Here is a 22,815-nt window from a genome sequence, read left to right as displayed (position 1 = left end):
AAACATATAAAAATTCCCCAAAAATATATATGAATTGATTTGAACATATGTATTATTATACAATGATCATGATCAAAGTTTTGTTATGGTTATTGTTGAAAATTATTGAGGAGATTAAAATATATTTCCCCAAGAATTTTCCCCGCGTTAATGACTTTCAAAAGAATAGTGATATAGATGCTTAGCAAATGCGTTTAAGTGATCATTTGAAAAACTAAAATTCAAGATTTGAATATGTAGAATACGAGATATTATGTGACGTCATGAGGGAGAGTAAATACATGTACTATTTTTCCATTAACTGAGGTTTTGTTCCACTGATAAGGTTTTTAATAATGCATCATGTTATGCGTATTATAAATATGTGTACTCTTTTTCCTTCATTAGGAAATTTTTTCTGCAGGATTTTTATGTTAGTAAAATTTTAATGAGACACATTATCTACCAATAGACATCAAACAAGAAATATTATGAATATTTTATTATTAACTGAATATCAACAACACCAAAATAAGTTTGATACACTGAGATAAATATAAACTTTAAAGAATTATAATAAATATTCTCATTCATCAATAAAATTCATATATTCTTATTTATTCCCTTATTTATGGTTGTTTTACCTTTTCTTTTATTTATTTCATAATAATAAAAATATTTTTATTACGAAAATAATAATTTAGGTAACTGAGTCAACGTTGATTTTACATTATTTCATATCAATTCAAATATATCGGACCAATATCCCACTACCTTATTTCCATGAAACTCTTCAAAAGGAAAAAAAAATATTCCACGAGAAAAAAAAGAAAGCAAATATTGCTCTTTTGTCTCTTTCTGTGGTGGTGGATGCTTATCTTTCCGTTGGAAAAATTAGAATGATTTTAGATATATGCTATAAGGAAAAATAATAAATACATAAAAATAATAATTTTATTTTATATAATATAAAAATTTATTTAATATGACGTATATAATGAATAAACATTATGTGATAAATATAATTTACAAATGAAATTAACACAGACAAAATTAAGAATAAAATCGAAAAGGAATCGAGATACTAAAGTAAAAATTATTATGAAATAAACAAATTCATTAATTAGAATATATATTTGATATAGCTCTTAAACTTATATTTTTGTCAAATCATTTTAGAATGGATTAAAATATTAACATTTGTTAATAAAATTTTAAAATATTTTTATACCTTTTTTTATTTTTACTTTTTAAAAAATATTTTTTTAATATTTTAAAATTTGTAAAACTTAATTAATTACTGATGTAACATCAATGTGACAATTCACGTATATACAACAAATAAATATTAATTAATATTTATTAACTTTTTTACTGTGGCATGCACATGAATTGTCATGTGGATAACATGTTAACATTTAATTAATTATTTTAAAATTTTTAAAATATTAAAAATATATATTTTTAATTTTTATACTTTTTAAATAATTTAAATGATTTTAAATTCTTAAAATTTTAAAATTAATTAAATAATAGTGTGTACTGTGTAATTGAAAGTAATTGAACTGTAATTGAAATGTAATTTCAATGATAGTTCGACAACTTAGTTTTAGGTCCCACACGCTTTAGCAGTTGATGTACTGTGTAAAGTCGTAGTATGGCTATGAGTTTCTAAGAAACAACCAAATCTATGAGTCATTATCTTAAAACACAATAGCTTTACTCATAATCCAATTATCTTTCATCAAATCCAGTGAAACATCAATATGCTTGCTTCAAGATCTTCTTTTTCTTCTTTTTCTGCTGCTGCTGCTGATATGATCAAAGCAAGGACATAAGATGTTTTCCTTAGCTTCAGAGGCAAGGATACTCGTGATGGTTTTGTGAGTCATCTGTATAAAGATTTGTGTCGAAAGAATATCCAAACTTTTATAGACGATGAGGAGCTTAGAAAAGGAGATGAAATTTCAGGGGCACTGTTGACGGCCATTCAAGGATCCAGTGTTTCAGTCATTGTTTTCTCCAAAGACTACGCTTCTTCCAAATGGTGCTTGGCTGAGCTGGTCAAGATCATGGACTGCAACAAATGGATTGTTCCTGTATTTTACGGTGTAGACCCAAGAGATGTACGGAACCAAAGAGGGAGTTTTGCAGATGCATTTGCAAAGCATGAAGAAAATTTCAAGCATGAGCTTGAAAAGGTGAAAACCTGGAGAAGTGCTTTGACTGCAGCTGGCAAATTATCCGGTTGGGATTCACAAGTCACTCGGTAATTGCAACTCCTTTTCTTTACATTCAATCCTTTTTTTAAATATATCCATATATAGATTTGGAAGCAGAGAGATTAAACAGACTTTTGTTTCAAGCAGTGATTCATTTATGCTACCCAGATTCGAGTTGAGGGGCAGATACTTGATATGAAAGACTTAACTTTTCCCTTTTAATTTTTTTTTTTGCCATAATTTTGTAGGCATAGAGAAAAAATAAGAAGAATCTGTTCTTGAACAATGTTATTGTTTGTTGCGTTTTCTATACCTTCATACCATTCTCTCATGTCTAAAATCTATTGATATATTTATTTTCAAAGAAAAAAGTTAAAATTTGAGGATTTAAAAAGGGGTGTAGATTGTGAAATTTGAATTCTACATCTGTATTTGAATGTCTTCTTTTTATAAGTCACCCTATGAATCAATTGAGCTAAACTTGGATTTACTTTATTATTTTTATTTATTTACTTCTATTTCCTTTTTATTTCTCCTGTAATTTGTTTCTTCATTTAATATATAGGCCTGACTCAACTCTGATAGATAAAATTGTCGAAGATATAGTGAAGAAATTGAATTGTGGAACCTCAAGCGCTAATTTAAAGGGTTTAGTTGGAAATGAAAGGCGGATGCAGGAAGTTTTGTCATTATTTCAAGACGGATTCCCGGATTTTCGAATGCTAGGCTTTTGGGGTATGGGAGGTATAGGCAAAACTACACTTGCCGACGCCATTTATCACCATGTTTCAAATGGTTTCCAAAGCTGCTGCTTTCTTGCAAACGTGAGAGAACATGATGAACGAAGAAAATTATTAAAATTGCGTCAGAAACTTCTTTCAAACACATTAGGAGATAAAAATTTAGATATCTCGACGCTCACAATCGGATTAGGCATTCTTAAGGACAGGCTTTCTAGGATGAAGGTTCTGATAGTTTGTGATGATGTGTCAACATTAAGCCAGCTCGAGTTTTTAATCGGAGGAACCGATTGGTTCGGCCCTGGAAGTCGAGTCATTGTTACAACTAGGGATAAACAAGTGCTTATCCACTTTGACATTTATCCAGTTCGCATTTATGAAGTGGAGGAATTAGATGTGGAGATGAATCTGTTCAGCTCTTTTGTCAACGTGCCTTCAAAAGCAGTCATCCTATAGAATATCAGTTGCAGCTATCGAAGATGGTTTTAAGTGTTGCCAATGGAAACCCTTTAGCTATTAAACTTATCGGATCCTCTCTTCGTGGCAAGACCCAAAGCTACCAGGAAAGTGAAGTAAAGAAACTAAAGCAATTTCCTAAGCAGGACATTCAGAATGTGTTGAAATGGAGTTTTCATGCACTAGATTTTGAAGAGAGAAATGTTTCTTGACATTGCTTGTTTCTTTAAAGGGAAGGATCGAGACCATGTAACATGGATCATGGATGCTTGTTATGTCTCTGCATATTCGGGGATTGAGAACCTCATTGATAAATCTCTTATATCTGTTTCAAAAAATCAGATAGCAATGCATGATTTATTGCAACAGATGGGTTGGAATATTGTACGCAATGAATCACCTTTCAAGCCTGAAAAATGCCGTAGGCTGTGGATTCCTGAGGACAGCTATAATGTGCTATCAGAAAAGAATGTAAGGGCCCTGTTCATTTCCTTCACTTATGTTACCTATCACTCTTCATTTTCTCTGGAGATATGCATGTCCGACCGTCATGTTTGATTCTTATTCGAACACATATTTGTATAAAATACATACACGTATATGATAATTATCTTGAGTTCATATTTTGCCTATAACTTGACTCCATATACTGCTCTTGGGTTTAGGGAACGGAAACGCTCACAGGCATTGTACTTGATATGTCCAAACTTCCAAAGTTGGAATTGGATCCGACAGCCTTGATGAAGATGCGACAGCTTAGATTTCTCAAATTATATAATTCTTGTGGAAGAATCCTACTTTTTAAAGGGCTTTTATCATTTCCTGAGGAGCTAAGGTACCTTTACTGGGAGGGATACCCTTTGAGATCTTTGCCCACCAAGTTTGATCTAAGGTACCTAGTTGAACTTGATATGAGGGAGAGCCATCTTGAACAACTCTGGGAGGGAAAACAGGTACTCTTTTTTCTTTTGACATAAAGCTATGGTGTTTTGTAGATTGATGCAAGCAAGTTTCCATTTCCATTTCTTGATCATATAAAGATTCCTCCACATATAAATCTACCCCTTTGTTATGTTTTCATAATATGACTAATATTTAAGTTATTTTAGCATAAAGAAGAAGAAGTTATGACGTTAATTAATTCGGATTATGTTTGGGGAAAAAATGAATTGAGTTAGAATCCTTTATATTACGAAACTCCTTGAAATATTTTATTATTTTATGCCTAAACTGATAAATAATTAAAAATAGAGTTTACATGATATTAATTTCTGTTACAATTCATCAAATCTAAATCTATAATTTTTATTAATTTATTTGAATTTAAAATTATTAGACTTTCATTATTGGAGTAAAGAAAAAAATATTTAAATGCAAAATTATTTAGATCTTCTTTATTTAAATGCAATTTTTTTATAGTAAATTCTTTGCTATTTTTTCTAATTAGCAATTAACAAAAATATATAATGGAAAATATTGATAGTATATAATGGCAAATGTTGAAATAGAGAAAGGTTATATATGTATTTTCTGTTGATATTGATATTTAGATTTTATGTTATGTTTTATTTAAATTTTGAATTTTTATATTAATAAAATATAATAAAATTATTTTAATTGCATTTCAATTAAAATTTTGAATTGAGTTGTCATATTATAATTTAAATATGCACATAAGTTTAAACTAAAAATTAACAATTAAAAGTGATTCACTAAAATATATTTCTAAAATATTTAATTTAAATTTATTTATTTTGTTGTATATAGAAATTCTTTTAAAAGATTTAATTTTTTATATTATTAAAATATTTGTTCTTTTTATAAAATGCCTAAAACTACTTATAGTTCCTCCCCAACCCTTAACTAGAAAGAAAATGTGTATTTGAACTCATGTCTTCTTGCATTGAAAACAATGTCGATATCAATCGAATTAAGACTCAATTAGCTTTAATTTAAAACTTTTAATTATGAAACTCCTTGATGATATATATTACTCTCTTTGAGATAATCAACTTTTTTTTTGGGGGGTATTTTATATGAATAACTTTCAACAATCACAATTCTTATTTTTTCTTTTTGCGCTTTACTATTATCTCAGAAATAAAGTATTATATCAATTTTTGTTTTATGCTATGAACACTAACTGCTCATATTCATCAATTAATCCAATATGTAATTTATTAATATAATTATAAAATAATAATAATAGATGATAAATAACATAATAAAAATAATTTATAAATTAAACGCATATGGAAAAATAGAAGATAAAAGATTATTTATTTACTTTTATTGATATTACGCTTTAATTTTTATTATATTTATTTATATTTTGAAATTAATATAATATAATATAAGATCATTTTTATTTTTATTTATATAATATTACGTGCGGGGCACGTGTTATAAAATAAGTATTTATTATTTTAAAGAAGTAATAAAGAATTTTAATTCGAAATTAAAAATAAATAATCAATTTTGTACTCGTTTTTATGAAATTTTAATTATTTGAAGTTGAAAGTTAATGACCTACCGAGGCAGCACCATAATTTCAAATTTTTATAGGGAAATCTAATCTAGATTAAACCAAAATTTGAGCCATGGGTTGGAATGATAGTTTAGTGTGTTGTTGCACTTTCTTGATATTTTGGTCACATCTGCTGCATTATAGTCCTCCAATGTACACAAATTTATTAAACACTACGTTCTGATGCATGCAGGATTTAGTAAATTTGAAGGTGATCAATCTCAATATGTCCAAGAACCTTGTAAGAATCCCAGACCTCTCAAGCGCCACAAATCTTGAAGAGGTAAACCTTTCCAGGTGTTTTAACTTGCGTGAGCTTCCTTCATCTCTTCAACGTCTGGAGAAGCTAACTTATTTAAATTTCTATGACTGCAAAAATCTGTGTAGTTTTCCAGAAATCTTAGAGACCATGGAGATGTTGAGGGAGATTGATTTAACAGGAACAGCTTTGAAGGAATTACCATTGACAATCTTATTGGTCTTAAGGTTTTGAGATTGAACAACTGTAAAAACCTTGTTTACCTTCCTGACAGCCTTTATAAATTGAAATTTCTTAAGAGATTTTATCTTGAAGGTTGCTCAAGATTGGAGATTTTTCCAGAAATCTTAGAGACCATGGAGATGTTGAGGGAGCTTGATTTAAGCGGAACGGCTTTGAAGGAATTACCATCCTCAATTGACAATCTTATTGGTCTTGAGGTTTTGAGATTGAACAACTGTAAAAACCTTGTTTACCTTCCTAACAACCTTTATAAATTGAAATCTCTTAAGAGATTTGATCTTAACGGTTGCTCGAGATTGGAGATTTTTCCAGAAATCTTAGAGACCATGGATATGTTGAGGAGCTTGATTTAAGCGGAACGGCTTTGAAGGAATTACCATCCCCAATTGACAATCTTATTGGTCTTAAGGTTTTGAGATTAATAACTGTAAAAACCTTGTTTGCCTTCCTGACAACCTTTATAAATTGAAATCTCTTAAGAGATTTGATCTTGAAGGTTGCTCGACATTGGAGATTTTTCCAGAAATCTTAGAGACCATGGAGAGGTTAAGCTTTCTTGATTTAAGCGGAACGGCTTTGAAGGAATTACCATCCTCAATTGACAATCTTATTAGTCTTGATGATCTGAGATTGAAAAACTGTGAAAATCTTGTTTGCCTTCCTGACAGCCTTTATAATTTGAAATCTCTTGAGAGATTTTATCTTGAAGGTTGCTCAAGATTGGAGATTTTTCCAGAAATCTTAGAGACCATGGAGATGTTGAGGGAGCTTGATTTAAGCGGAACAGCTTTGAAGGAATTACTATCCTCAATTGACAATCTTATTGGTCTTCGAAGCTTGACATTGAACAACTTTGAGAAATTGTTTACTGCCATTGGAGGCAGACCAGTGAAGCAGAAACATCTCCATGGGTTATCCTCATTGAAGAAGTTAGATTTAACTGAAAGCAATCTTGAGGACTTGCCCACAACCATCAAACAATTTCCTTTGTTGGAAGAGTTAATCTTGAGGAAATGCAAGAGACTGAAATCATTACCAGAGCTTCCACCAAGCCTGGAATATTTAGATGCACATGACTGTTGGAAACATGATGGGCCGAAAATTTACTTTTTATTACACACTCAATATATTACAATACGAAGATTACAAATATTTTCTCAATGACTAGATAGTCTAGCTGCTGCTAGATTTTAACTCACTCAAGGTTTGCTAACCTTCTCACTCTCACTCACGTTGCTTCTCTTATTTCTTTTTTCTTCTCATTTTTCTTCATTACAACACAAGTTCAAGCCTCTATTTATAGGCTGATAAAGTGACAACAAATGTGGCTATTAATCCACTTAATTTCCAGCCACAAAACATCTCAATAATGGAGCACTTTGTATGGCTAAAATTTCAGCACTTTGCATGGCACAAAATTGCTCCACGTCTCATGCTTCTAGATTATGCTTGGAGTGGGTTTGATTTCTAACACTCCCCCTCAAACCCAACTTTCATACCGAGCTTCTCTTTGAATTTGTTGAATGTCTCCACTTTCAACGGCTTTGTGAAAATATCTGCCAGTTGATCTTCTGTCCTGCAATGGACCAACTCCACGTTTTTGTTTTTCACTTGCTCTCGGATAAAATGATACTTCGTATCGATGTGCTTGCTTCGGCTGTGCGACACCGGATTCTTGGCAAGTGATATAGCGGATTTGTTGTCAACGTAGATGGTAATTGGACCTTCATTTGAAACACCTATTTCTCCCAAAATATTCTTCAACCACATTGCTTGGCATGTACAAGTTGCTGCGGCCATATACTCTGTTTCACATGTTGAGAGAGCAATTGTTTGTTGCTTCTTTGACGACCATGAAAAAACTGCGGAACTGATGTGGAATGCATATCCGGAAGTGCTTTTCCGATCATCCAAGTCTCCCCCATAATCGCTATCTGAGTAGCCAACTAATTTTGAATCTTGTGAGTGGGTATAGAATAAACCATGGTTCATCGTACCTTTGATATATCTCAAAATTCTTTTTGCAGCAATTAAGTGGTCTTGCTTCGGCTTCTCCATGAATCTGCTCACCAATCCTACTGCATATGTAATATCTGGTCGTGTGATTGTCAAATACCTTAAACTTCCAACGAGACTTTTAAACAACGTCGGATTTATCGACTCCCTTGTCGAATCAACACTTAGCTTCATCCCTGGATCAGCTGGCGTGACTACTGGCTTGCAATCCTTCATTTTGAACTTGTTCAAAATCTGCTCCGCATACTTCTTTTGAGAGACAAAAATTCCATCTTGCATTTGTTTCACCTCGACTCCAAGAAAGTATGACATCTCACCGATATCTGTCATTTCAAATTCTTTAGTCATAGCTTTCTTGAAATCATCAGACATACCTGGATTGTTTCCGGTGAAGATCATGTCATCCACATATAGGCATATGATCATGATATCTCCATATCCATTCTTCTTTGTGTACAGGGTGTGCTCGTGCGGGCTTTTGATGAATCCATTTCTTCGGAAGTACTCGTCGATCCTTGTGTTCCATGCTCTTGGGGCTTGCTTCAATCCATACAAAGCTTTCTTCAATCGGTAGACTTTGTCCTCCTTTCCTTGTATGCTATATCCAGGTGGTTGTTCTATGTAGACTTCCTCCTCCAAGTAGCCATTCAGGAATGCAGACTTGACGTCCATCTGATAGATTTTCCATTTGTATTGTGCTGCGACCGCTATGAGAAGCCTAATTGTGTCTATTCTTGCGACTGGAGCAAATATTTCATCATAGTCCACTCCTTGTCTTTGCTTGTAGCCTTTGGCGACTAGTCTTGCCTTGTATTTCTCTACTTTTCCTTCTTTGTTGGTCTTCGTCTTGTACACCCACTTGACACCAATCGGGCTATGTCCTTCTGGCAGACTTGTTAGCTCCCACGTGTCATTCCTTCTTATTGCAGCAATCTCCTCGTCCATGGCCTTCTTCCATTTATTGTCTTCAATTGCTTCTTCGTATGTCACTGGATCACATTCTGTCATTAGACAGAATAGTGAATAATCGAACTGCGTCTCTACAGGTTCCGTAGAATTGTAGATGTCGTTGAGACTCCGTGTTCTTGTGGGTGCTTCATCTGAGCTGCTGCTTCCGCTGCTGCTGGTTGGTGACGAAGGGGCTGTTGTACCAGGACTTTGATCATCGCCTTGTTCTTCTTGGTTGATGACATCATTGTCGTCTTCGTTGAAAAATAATCCTTCCACTTTCTTTTCTTCTTCACTCCATCTCCAGTAATCCGCTTCATCGAACTCGACATCTCTTGAGATAATCAATTTCTTAGTAAGAGGATTATAAAGTCTGTAGGCCTTACTTCTTTTGTCATAGCCTATAAAGATACACTTCTCTCCTCTATCGTCAAGCTTTTTCCTCTGTTGCTCAGGAACGTGTGCATATGCAATGCATCCAAAAATTTTGAGGTGTCCAACTCTTGGCTTGTGACCGCTCCATGCTTCTTCTGGTGTCTTGTGTCTTACACTTTTTGTTGGACATTGATTCAACAGATAAACTGCGCATTCAACGGCTTCAGCCCAGAAAGTTCTCGGAAGGTGTTTACCTTTTATCATGCTTCTTGCCATATCCAGAATTGTCCGATTCTTCCTTTCTGCAACTCCGTTTTGTTGTGGAGTGCGTCTGGCTGTTAACTGATGAATGATTCCATGATCCTTGCAGAAACTTTCATAAAGCTTTGCAGTATACTCGCCTCCTCTATCGGATCTGAGTATCTTCAAATATCGACCACTCTGTTTTTCCACCATTGCTTTGAACTCCTTGAATTTTTCTAGGGCTTCCGATTTTGCTTTGAGAAAATAAACCCAACATTTTCTGCTATAATCATCAATAAAAGTTAGGTAGTACCTGTTTCCACCGAGTGATTCAATGTCGTACGGACCAGATATGTCGGTGTGTACAATTTCCAATGGTCTTCTAGCTCTTCGAGATTTTCCTACTTCAAATTTCTGCCTATGCTGCTTTCCTTTGACACAGGCTTCACACAGTTGATCTGGATGATTAATACTTGGTAATCCATTCACCATATTTGTCTTCGACAACAGCTTCAAGCCAGAAAATCCGAGATGTCCGTACCTTAAGTGCCACAACCATGATTCATTCTTCAGATCCGTCTTCATGCATTTTACTTCTCCAGACTCGATGTCGAGGGTGAAAAGACGATTTCGCGTCATATCAACTCGAACAACTAATTCTCCACTTTTGTTCCTGATGGCGAGTGAGCGGTCTTTCATATGAACTTCATATCCTTTTTCTAGGAGTTGACCAAGACTGATCAGGTTGCTCTTCAAAGCTGGTACGTAGTAAACGTCTGAGATGTACTTATTCTCTCCATTCCTTTGTGTTATAACAACCTTGCCCTTTCCTTTGATTTCTGCATGTGAGTTGTCTCCAAAAGTTATTTGTCCATGAACTGTTTCATCTAATTCTGTGAACAGCTCCTTTCTTCCACACATGTGGTTGCTTGCACCGTTGTCGAGATACCACACACTTCTCTTGCGATCTTCATTTTCTCCGTAAGTGAGAAAGACACTTGATTCCACTTTTTCGTTGCCTTCTGCTGCGACTGCTACATGGTTTCTTTCATCCACTTTGTGTGTTGATCTGCACTCGTAACTGAAATGTCCATACTTGTTACAGTTGTAGCATTGTACCTGAGATTTATTTTCTTGAAATCTGCCTCGGCCACGACCTCTAGATCCACGTCCACGGTTGGATGTTTGATAATCTTTATTTTCTTGATATCTCCCATATGATTGATTTCCACGTCCTCGTGATCCTCTTCCTCCTCTGTTTCCACCACGGTAGCCTCCACGGTATCCTCTGCGGTTTCCTCTTCCTTGGTTAAAGTTATTACTTGTTTCTCCGTCGTCGACGGACAACTTGCTATGCAAGGCTTGATCAAGATTTTCACTATCTTCATTTAGCTTCATCTTTTGCTCATGGGCTTGCAGAGAACCCACAAGTTCTTCGAGCGACATCTTTGACAAATCTTTTGATTCTTCGATGGCAACGACTACGTACTCGAATTTGCGTGTGAGTGACCGTAGAATTTTCTCCATCACTCTTACCTCGTCAAGAGTTTCTCCATTTCGTTTCGTTTCATTTCATTTACCACCGATTTTACACGATTGGCATAGTCATCGATATTCTCGGAGCTCTTCATTTTTAACATTTCAAATTCAGCTCTAAGTGACTGAAGGCGTACCTTTTTAGCTTTTTCTACACCTTGAAATGATTTTTGCAAAATCTCCCAAGCATTCTTCGCGTTCTTCACATCTGATATTTTCTCGAAGGTTGATTCATCCATACCTTGAAAGATACTATTCAAGGCCTTTTGATCCTTCTTTCGTGCTTCTCGTAACGCCTTCTTAGCGTCATTTGATAAAGCTGCTTCTGTAGCGGCATCTCCGGGCTCGATGTATCCTTTTTCAACGATCTCCCAACAATCTTGCGAACCGAGCAAAGCCTTCATTCGAATGCTCCAATTTCCATAATTTGTCTTCGTCAATTGTGGAACTTGTAGCTGAATTACGTCGCCCATATCGACTTGTTAGATGAACACCAAAGGTACTCCGAACTGGACACGAACCGGACACGAACCGAACTCCGAACCAAGCTCCGAACCGTAGCTCTGATGCCACTTGTTGGAAACGTGATGGGCCGAAAATTTACTTTTTATTACACACTCAATATATTACAATACGAAGATTACAGATATTTTCTCAATGACTAGATAGTCTAGCTGCTGCTAGATTTTAACTCACTCAAGGTTTGCTAACCTTCTCACTCTCACTCACGTTGCTTCTCTTATTTCTTTTTTATTCTCATTTTTCTTCATTACAACACAAGTTCAAGCCTCTATTTATAGGCTGATAAAGTGACAACAAATGTGGCTATTAATCCACTTAATTTCCAACCACAAAACATCTCAATAATGGAGCACTTTGTATGGCTAAAATTTCAGCACTTTGCATGGCACAAAATTGCTCCACGTCTCATGCTTCTAGATTATGCTTGGAGTGGGTTTGATTTCTAACAATGACTGTATTTCATTAGAGGATGTCTCAAGCATTAAGAAGCTTTTTGAGCAAGCATTATTTTGTCAGGATATAGATGCAGCTGAGGCCCCTTCATTGAAGTTGATGTTCACCAACTGCTTCAAACTGGGTGAGAAAAGTGTGGGGAAAGATATAGATGTAGGTGACAGCACTTCAGTAGAGGAAGTCTCAAGCATTGAGAAGGTTTTGAAGCAAGCAGTGTTTTGTAAATCCTTGGGTTGGCTATTTACGAACTGCTTCCAACTGGATCAGAAAGCTGCAAGCGGTCCTGAAACACCAAAGTTGGAGATGCCATTTGAGCATATGGTCACTGTACTAAAAGATTATCATCAGGTTTGCTTCTTCTTCTTCTTTCGGATAGCTATATGCTGAATACTCAATCATGTTTCTAATAATTGTAATCAAACAGGGACCCCCAGAAAGCAAAAGAAGAATTAAGATTCTTACATGCGTCCCTGGAAGTGAAATTCCGGAATGGTTTGATTTCAAAAGCTTAGGATCTTCCATAAACATCCAAGTGCCTTCAGAGTGGTGGTCTAATAATTTCGTTGCTTCCGTTGTTGTTTCATTCCCTGACTCTTCTTTTATTGATACGAATTTTGACATTGTATGTGAATGTCATCTAAAATCCTGTAACGGCGACAATCATGTCCTTAGCTATTATTTCTCCTTGAATTTTGAAAAGCAATTGTCAGATCACTTGTTCCTCTTATATGGTGGTGAAGTTTGGGAGTTTGCTAAAAGTGAGGCATCAAACAAGCGTTTTTACAATCAAGCTTCCTTTAATTTCTACCTTGATTGGATTGATTCCTCAGAATACGAGGTAAAACAGTGCGGGGTTCATCTATTATTTCCAAATTAAGGATTCAATGTATGAGAGCTCAATGATGCTTCAACCTCATTTATGTTATTTCGTTTATACTGAATTTCAAACCCTAATCATGTTTATTAAATATTTAACATATTACGTATTTATCATTGAGTTTATTTATTAGTTTAAGTTATATTTATTAATGTTTATTTTTCGCTCAAATTTTTATATTCAAAAATTCAAGTTTATTATTTATTTAACTTTTAAAAAAAGCATTAAAAAATTATATATTTTTATAATTAATTTTGATGAAAATATTGTTATTAAAAAAATAAGAATTCTGGTAATTGACTCTAAAGCCTATCTTATTTCAAATCAATTCAACTATATCATTATAGGCATTTGTCTTTTTATAATTCTCTTATAAAACTAATTTAAATATTATTAATTTCATTATTTTCTATTTTAATTTTTCCAGCCACTCATTTTATGCCACGTGCCAACAGTAAAATTTGAGTCAGGAAGAGTTAATGGCAGTAGGGGGTTTTCATAAAAAAAATTTATTAATTTTAGGATTTAAATGATTGATTACATTCTATTAATGATTTAATCGAGTGTTATTTTTTATTAAGGATTCTATTGATTTTATATAATAAAACAAGTTACAATAATTTTAAACATATGCTACAGGAAAAAACAAAGATAGATGCTAGACTAAAGGGAAAAAGATATATAATATTTTTATTTGATACCATACAAATTTTTTTATATAAATATGACGTATTAGGTTGGTGCTATGAGTTAAACGAGTAAAAATTTATTTGAGAAATAAAAAAAATATTTATGTAATTTAAGTTGTATTATTATACTGAGTGTTTTTGTCTTTTTAAGATAAAATCAATAAAAATCTTATACACAATTATGTTTTTAAACATTTAATTTATATATATATATATTACGTATTCTTTTCCCTTCACGTCATTAATTATATGATGATTAAACCCAGGCATCAAACAAGCGTATGTATAATGGGGCCTGGTTTAAATTCTACCCTCTAGTTTTCAATGGGGATTGGTCTCAAAGCGTTTGTTGTGAGGTAAAGCATTACGGAGTTCATATATCATTTGCAGAGGAGGAGGCAGAGGTGCAACCATATAAAAGATTCAAGTATCAAAGCTGAATCCTGCTTCTAGCTCAGATTGTTATTCGGCTTAATGGACTCTTTATCATATTTAAACTTTTTTTATTTTTTGATAACATAATTTTTTTATTTTTAAGATTTAATTGTTATTTGAATTTGGATTCCATCTCATATTAGTTAACTTTATTTTGTCTAAATTAATTATGAACATATAAATTTATAAAAATATATATATAAAAACTATTTAATATTAAAAATGAATCTAAACAAACTTTGATCTAGATTCAAAAGAACTTGGACTTCAATTTATTTAGATTCATTCTAAATTTGTTTTTAAGTTTTTTTTTTTATTTTTTACTATAAAATATCAAGTTTTTTTTTATATTATTATGTTAAATAAAAATATATGTTTAATAATATATAAATTTATCAAAAGCATTTCAAATTTAAAACCAACGACTCAAATCTAAACATCACTTTATCTAAATTCATTTTTTAATAATTTTTTTATAAACATAAAACAATACATCATTCTTCCTTGTTCAATACTTTTACCAAACACAATAAAACATAATATTATTTCTTATGTTTGTCAGAAACCATTTACATGACTAATGTTTAAAAAGCATGATATTTTATAAAAACAACACATCTATTCCATCTTTTTTAACAAAGTAAAACTATACTTTCAAATATGGTACTAATTATTATCACTAATCTTTTACGCTGCCCACAAAGTGAACTTTCGATGGACTTAAAGTGGTTTAAAGAATTTTTTTAATTACAATAACATGATAAAGCTTGAACAGTAAATATAATTAGTGTAACTCAAACTTATGTCACACCTAATGTGGTAAATACTCTTAATCATCAGGTCATTGTTCAAAGAAATTTTAATGTCATGTTCTTTGCGCCAAAGCTATTGCCTATAAACTTTTGCAGAATAAAAGGAGTTCATCTACTCGCAATCCAATAAAGTGAAGTTATAAATTTTTTAGATCGATATTAAATTATATATTTTTACGATAGTGAGAATGTAATTCTACCATTTTAATAATCTATATTTTATATTTTTTAAAAAATTAAATTAATTTTTTTTATTTTTGAAGAGAACAAAGTATAATTTTTTCATTACTAATTTAAAATTTTATAAATTATAAAAAAAAACCTTAACTGACAAATTTTCCTCACAATTAAGGTTTTCTCCGATAAAAGCTTAGTATAAGTTGTTAAAATAGTTTGATTAGACAATAATATAAACTTCAAAAATTCCTCACAATGAAGAAATAAGTGGAATCTAAATTCCATACCTAATAATGTAAGTCTAACAACTATGATCAAATCAAATCAGTAGAGTTTCGTTCCATATTAATTACCTTTATGAATGTTTAGATAATAATATTAGAGATAAATATGATGATGGCCCATAATCTCTTCCATTGTAGATCTTTTTCAAGTAAAAGTATTACGCAGACTTTTATATTATGAATCTGATTGTTTTTTGTTCCCTTTATTAAAAAAATAGACAAATTAGTCTTAATAGGTTAGATTAAAGAGCAAATTGGTTCTTTCTGTTAAAAAATTTATCCATTTTTACTAATAAATACTAGCATGACTGATTGCATGTAGTGTGCCAAACGTACCACATTCTAACGTACAATGACAAATTTTTAGCTGTAGAAATAAATGTAATTTTTAATATAATGACAAATTTTCTCTTTGATCTAATGTATAAAGATTAATTTACTATTTTTTAGTAAAAGAAACAAAATATAATTTGATTCTTAATAGATAATTTTATCATCTTCTTCATTACTGTGAAAAATATCGTAGCTTTGAAATCATGATATTTGTTGCACAGGAACTCTTCAATTACGGTCCATGGTCACGTAAAAAATTTCCAGCCAAAAAATAAAACTAAATAAAACTAGTCTAGAATAAAATGTAATTGATGTTTGCATTGTAAAACTAATGGTAAAATATAAAAATCGTCACCTAATTATGTTTGTTGTTCTATTTTGGTTACTCATTTAAATTAAATATTTTAGTCACTCTAAATTGACGTGGACTTTTTTTTGTTGGTCTAATAAAATTAGTCCTCTAATATTTGCACATTCTATCATTTGATCTTAAATATAAAAAATTCAACAAATTCAGCTATTAATGTTTACAAAATTTATCATTTTAAATAAATTAAAAAGTAATTTATATTAAAATTATACTTTAGTCCCCTAAAATTAATATATATATATTTAATCCTTTCAAAAATATGAAAATAATAAATTCATACATTACAAAATTATATTTTAATTTCTTAAGAAATTAGTACTTAATTCCGTCCCTAAAAATATTTCTAGATTCGTGTCTGCTCTCAATTTATTGGATGCTTTTTAAAGTGGTACAATGAAGCTATCAGCTTTATAGGTTGATGCAGGTAATTGAGTAAAAGATTAAAAGAGAGGAAATTTTCGTAAGTTAATATTTAGTGAGTTATGTTTTTAGAACTCACCCATCTTTGACAGGAGAAAATGATTTTGAGGGAGCAAATAAATATAAGTTATAAGATAAAACACCCATCAGGCCATCACCCATAACTTTCATGTTATTGGAACTACTATTAAATAAATCCATACCATTTCTTACTTACTAGCAATTTTGTAAGTCTTTTTTTTATAGAAATTGGCAGTTTTGTGAATTATTTTATATTATATAATTTTTTATATATTTATTTTATATTTTATAATTTTTTTATTTGTAAGTCTTGTGCTTATCTCATCATTGCTGCTAAATCCCTTTTTAATTGAATTGAAATTCTTTAACTTTGGGTTTTGGTTTTTCGCTTTTTGGGGGAATTTGTAAGTTGTTGATTGGATTTTTGTTGTGGAAATTTATGAAGGGTTGTGTTAATTATTGATGATTTGAGCTTTAAGCTTTTTAGTTGATTTTACAAAGTGGGTTCTTCAAAGACTGAGGGATTGATTGGTCATTCTCATTTATTTTGTGTGTAAATATAAATACAATACAAACTGCAAAATATATCAATTCATATTTAATGTATTGTTTATTAAATGTGTCAATATGTTACTTTCAAATTGGATGAATTCCAAGTTTGCTGCTCTGCAAGATGTTTGTATGTTAATAATAACTGGTGAGCCATGTCTTAACATGAAGTCATGAACTAGCAAGGAATCTATTATGATATTCTCTTTACTTATTATTAGAATATACCCATTCTTTGCCCATACCTTGCCATATCTTTCTCATACCTACCCATATATCGGAAAGGTCAAAGTTATGGGCACCAAATATTTATTTAGTGTTGGGCATGGAATAATAGCAATTTTTGGTCCCTAATTGTATAGGGACTTTGTAATGTGGCCCTTGAACCTCAACTATAAATAGGCCTAACCATTGCTCATTCTAATCATCCCACATTTGCCATTCTCTACTTAAGGCATTGTTCTCTTTCTCTATTTGTAAAGTTTCACTTATATTTTGGAGTGAAATATATTTGGTAGTGCCTGAGGACGTAGGCAAGATTTGCTGAACCTCATTAAAATTCTGGTGTTCTTTACTATTTATTTTTCATATTTTGTGAGTGTGATTGTAGTGATTTATTGTGCTATTAAATTACGATAGAGGGATATTCTGGCTAGGAAAGACTTGGTACTTAAGTGATCCTCATGATCCACCTCTCTTTCCTGGGACTTGAACTTAGTGTGATTTTTTAGTACAATAATTTTACTCTTTCACACGCTTCCGCACAACAATTGGTATTAGAGCCAGATTCGTACTTGGAGAATATGACCGTTTATGGCACTATTCATGTACGGTACTGTTCACGTATACAGTAGTTGGGATTGAGGAGAAAAATGGCAGCAGCATCGTCATCAGCAAGGACTACTATGACAAATGCAAAATTTGAAATAGAGAAATTTGACGGTACCAATAATTTTGGTATGTGGCAATGTGAGATCCTGGATGTCTTATGTCAGTAAGAGCTAGATATAGCCCTTAAAGAAAAACCTGACAAGATGAATGACAAGGAGTGGGCCAAGATCAATAGACAGGCGTGTGGTACAATCCGCCTATGTTTGGCCAAAGAGCAGAAGTACTCTGTCATGAGGAAGACATCAGCGAAGAAGTTATGGGATACACTGAAAGAAAAGTTTCTAACGAAAAGTCTTGAAATAGGCTTTATATGAAAAGAAACTTTATCGATTCACGTATGCACCCGGTATGTCAATGAATGACCATGTGAACTCATTTAATAAAATTTTAGCAGACTTGCTAAATTTGGATGAGAAATTTGAAGATGAAGACAAGACATTATTGTTGTTGAATTCCCTTCCTGATGAATATGATCATCTTACCACCACATTGCTTCATGGGAAGGACACGATCTCATTTAATGCAGTCTGTAGTGCGTTGTATAGATCTGAGACTCGAAAGAAAGATAAAAGAGATCACAGAGATACAACTGCAGAAGTCTTAATAGTAAGAGGTCATTCACACAGCAGTAAATCTGGTAGAAGGGGAAAGTCTAAAGGGAGACCCGCCAAAGATAAATGTGCATTTTGCCGTGAAAAAGGGCATTGGAAAAAGAATTGTCCTAAGCTACAAAAGGGAAAGGTTATTTCTAATGCATGTGTAGTGGAGCATGATGAGGAGTCAGACTTTAGCTTGGTTCGCATGGCAATGGCATGTCAAACGGATGAGTGGGTTTTGGATTCAGGATGTACTTACCATATGTGTCCTAATAAGAACTGGTTTTCTTGTCTTAAAGAGCTAGAAGGTGGAATTGTTCTTATGGGCAATGATAGTGCTTGTAAGACAATGGGAGTGGGTACAGTCAAATTGAAGAATCACGACGGCTCAATCCAAGTCTTGACAGATGTTCGCTACGTACCTAGCCTGAAGAAAAATCTCATCTTATTAGGGGCCCTAGAATCTAAAGAGCTCACAATCACTTTGAGAGATGGATTACTAAAAGTAGTAGCTGGGCAATTGACGGTGATGAAAGGCACAAGAAAAAATAACTTGTACTTTTTAAATGGAAGTACAGTTATTGGATTAACATCAACAGTTTCTACAAAAGATGTAGGTTCAAAGGCTACCAGATTATGGCATATGCGATTGGGACATGCTGGTGAAAAAGCTTTGCAGACATTGGCGAAGCAAGGCTTATTGAAAGGTGCAAATTCTTGCAAAATGGAATTCTGTGAACATTGTGTTCTGGGCAAGCAGAAGAGGGTAAAATTTGGTCCAGCAATTCACAATACGAAAAGAATTCTGGACTACGTTCACAATAATGTGTGGGGACCTACCAAAGTGGCTTCTTTGGGAGGTATGCACTATTTTGTTACTTTTGTTGATGGTTATTCAAGAAAAGTATGGGTGTATCTAATGAAAAGAAAAAGTGAAGTTTTGGATGCATTTCTGAAATGGAAAAAGATGGTGGAGACTCAGACTGGTCGAAAGGTCAAACGACTTCGATCAAATAATGGTACTGAGTACAAAAATGATCCGTTTCTACAAGTATGTCAAGATGAGGGTATTGTGCGACACTTCACTGTTCGAGATACACCACAGCAGAATGGGGTGGCAGAACGCATGAATCGAACTAAACTGGAGAAAGTTCGATGTATGTTGTCCAATGCTGGATTGGGCAAGGAATTTTGGGCTGAGGCAGTTACATATACGTGCCATCTAATTAACCGTTTACCATCAGTTGCAATAAATGAAAAAAATCCTATGGAGATGTGAATTGGTAAATCTGCTACTGATTATGATTCTTTACATGTGTTTGGTTCCACTGCATATTATCATGTAAAAGAATCTAAGTTAGACTCAAGAGCAAAGAAAGCATTATTCTTGGGTATAACTGATGGAGTAAAAGGATACCGTCTCTGGTGTCCTGATACAAGGAAGATTGTTTTAAGTAGAGATGTGACTTTTGTTGAATCAACCATGTTAAAGTATAAAGATTCACAAAAGGATGTCAAAACCAGTAGTACTTTGCAGCAGGTGGAGCTTGAAAAGGTTAATGATGATCCAGCTAATATTGGAGGGACAAATAATGAAGAGGTTCCTACCCAAGAACCTCTACAGCAACAAGATTCAATTGCATATAGGAGGCCAAGAAGAGAGATTCGTAAGCCTGCTCGCTTTGATGATATAGTGGCCTATGCACTTCCAATTGCAGATGATGATGTTCCTTCTACTTACACAGAAGTAATAAGTAACCCTGATGGTGTAAAGTGGAAGCAAGCAATGAATGAAGAAATGTAGTCTCTTCATAAAAATAGGACCTGAGAGTTGGTGAGACTGCCCAAGGGAAAGAAGGCAATTGGATGCATATGGGTATATGCAAAGAAGGAAGGATTTCCTAGTAAAAATGAAATTCGATACAAGGCTAGATTGGTAGCAAAGGGTTACGCTCAGAAAGAAGGAATAGACTACAATAAAGTGTTTTCTCCAGTTGTGAAGCATTCGTCTATTAGGATTTTACTAGCCTTGGTTGCACAATATGATCTTGAACTAGTTCAGCTTGATGTGAATACCACATTTTTACACGGTGATTTGGAAGAGGAAATCTATATGACTCAGCCAGATGGATTCAAGGTTGCTGGTAAAGAAAATTGGGTTTGCAAACTGACAAAGTCGCTTTATGTATTGAAGCAATCTTCGAGGCAGTGGTATAAGCAATTTGATCAGTTCATAAAAGGGCAAAGGTACACAAGAAGTAAATTTGATCATTGCGTGTATTTTCAGAAGCTACAAGAAGGAACTTTCATATACTTGCTCTTATATGTTGATGATATGCTAATAACATCTAAGAGCAAAGTTGAAATTGAAAGATTGAAAACTCAACTCAATTTCGAGTTTGAGATGAAAGATCTAGGAGAAGCTAAAAGGATTCTCGGTATGGAAATATGGAGAGATAGAGCTCATGATAGAGTTAGCTTGACTCAGAAGTAATATTTGAAAAAGGTACTACAGCAGTTTGGCATGAACGAGCATACAAAACCTGTAAGTACCCCGTTGGCTTCTCATTTCAAGCTTTCTACATAACTATCTCCTTCGACGAATACGGAACGAGAATACATGTTGCAAGTTCTGACATTTCACAGGCAGTTAGTATAGTGAGTAGGTATATGCATAATCTTGGAAAAGGACATTGGCAAGCTGTGAAATGGATTCTACGGTATATTCAGAAGACCGTGGATGTTGGATTACTGTTCAAGCAGGATAATACACTTGGTAAAGGTGTTATTGGGTACGTTGATTCTGACTATGCCGGTGATTTGGACAAGCGAAGATCAACCACCGGTTATGTGTTTACACTTGCTGGAGGACCAATAAGTTGGAAGTCTACACTACAGTCTACAGTTGCGTTGTCAACCACAGAAGCCGAGTACATGGCTATAACAGAGGCTGTAAAGGAGGCTATTTGGTTACAAGGTATGGCTAAAACCTTGGGATTGGTTCAGGAGCATATTAACGTGTATTGTGATAGTCAAAGTGCTATTTATTTAGTAAAGAATCAAGTCTATCATGCACGTACAAAGCATATCGACGTACGATTCCATTTTGTATGAAAAATTATTGAAGAGGGGAAAATTTGTCTTCAGAAGATCAAGACTGCAGATAATCTCGCAGATATGATGACCAAGGTGGTAACAGCAATCAAGTTCGAACATTGTTTGAACTTGATCAATATCCTGCAAGTTTAACAGTTGAAGAAGGTACTATCAAGTATTGTTGTCAAAGGCAGAAAGAATTGTGTGAAGATAATATTATCCTAATCAAATCTTCAAGGTAGAGATTATTAGAATATACCCATTCCTTGCCCATACCTTGCCCATGCATTTCTCATACTTACCCATATCTTGGAAAGGTCAAAGTTATGGGCACCAAATATTTATTTAGTGTTGGGCATGGAATAATAGCAATTTTTGGTCCCTAATTGTATAGGGACTTTGCAAGGTGGCCCTTGAACCTCAACTATAAATAGGCCTAACCATTGCTCATTCTAATCATCCCACATTTGCTATTCTCTACTTAAGGCATTGTTCTCTCTCCCTATTTGTAAAGTTTCACTTGTATTTTGGAGTGAAATATATTTGGTAGTGCCCGAGGACGTAGGCAAGATTTGCTGAACCTCATTAAAATTCTGGTGTTCTTTACTATTTATTTTTCATATTTTGTGAGTGTGATTGTAGTGATTTATTGTGCTATTAAATTACGATAGAGGGATATTCTGGCTAGGAAAGACTTGGTACTTAAGTGATCCTCATGATCCACCTCTCTTTCCTGGGAATTGAAC

The 22,815-nt window shown here is 33.3% G+C and overlaps 1 pseudogene; it reads left to right on the top strand.

The window, feature by feature from the left end:
• The first annotated feature begins 1,658 nt into the window (after window positions 1-1,658).
• On the top strand, window positions 1,659-13,473 carry LOC107955564 (disease resistance protein RUN1-like; annotated as a pseudogene).
• The last annotated feature ends 9,342 nt before the right edge of the window (window positions 13,474-22,815 follow it).

The sequence above is a fragment of the Gossypium hirsutum genome, chromosome A11 (genome assembly GCF_007990345.1).
Source record: "Gossypium hirsutum isolate 1008001.06 chromosome A11, Gossypium_hirsutum_v2.1, whole genome shotgun sequence".
Lineage (NCBI taxonomy): Eukaryota > Viridiplantae > Streptophyta > Magnoliopsida > Malvales > Malvaceae > Gossypium > Gossypium hirsutum.
Note: the sequence above shows the minus strand (reverse complement) of the source record. Positions and strands in the feature narration are given on the sequence as shown.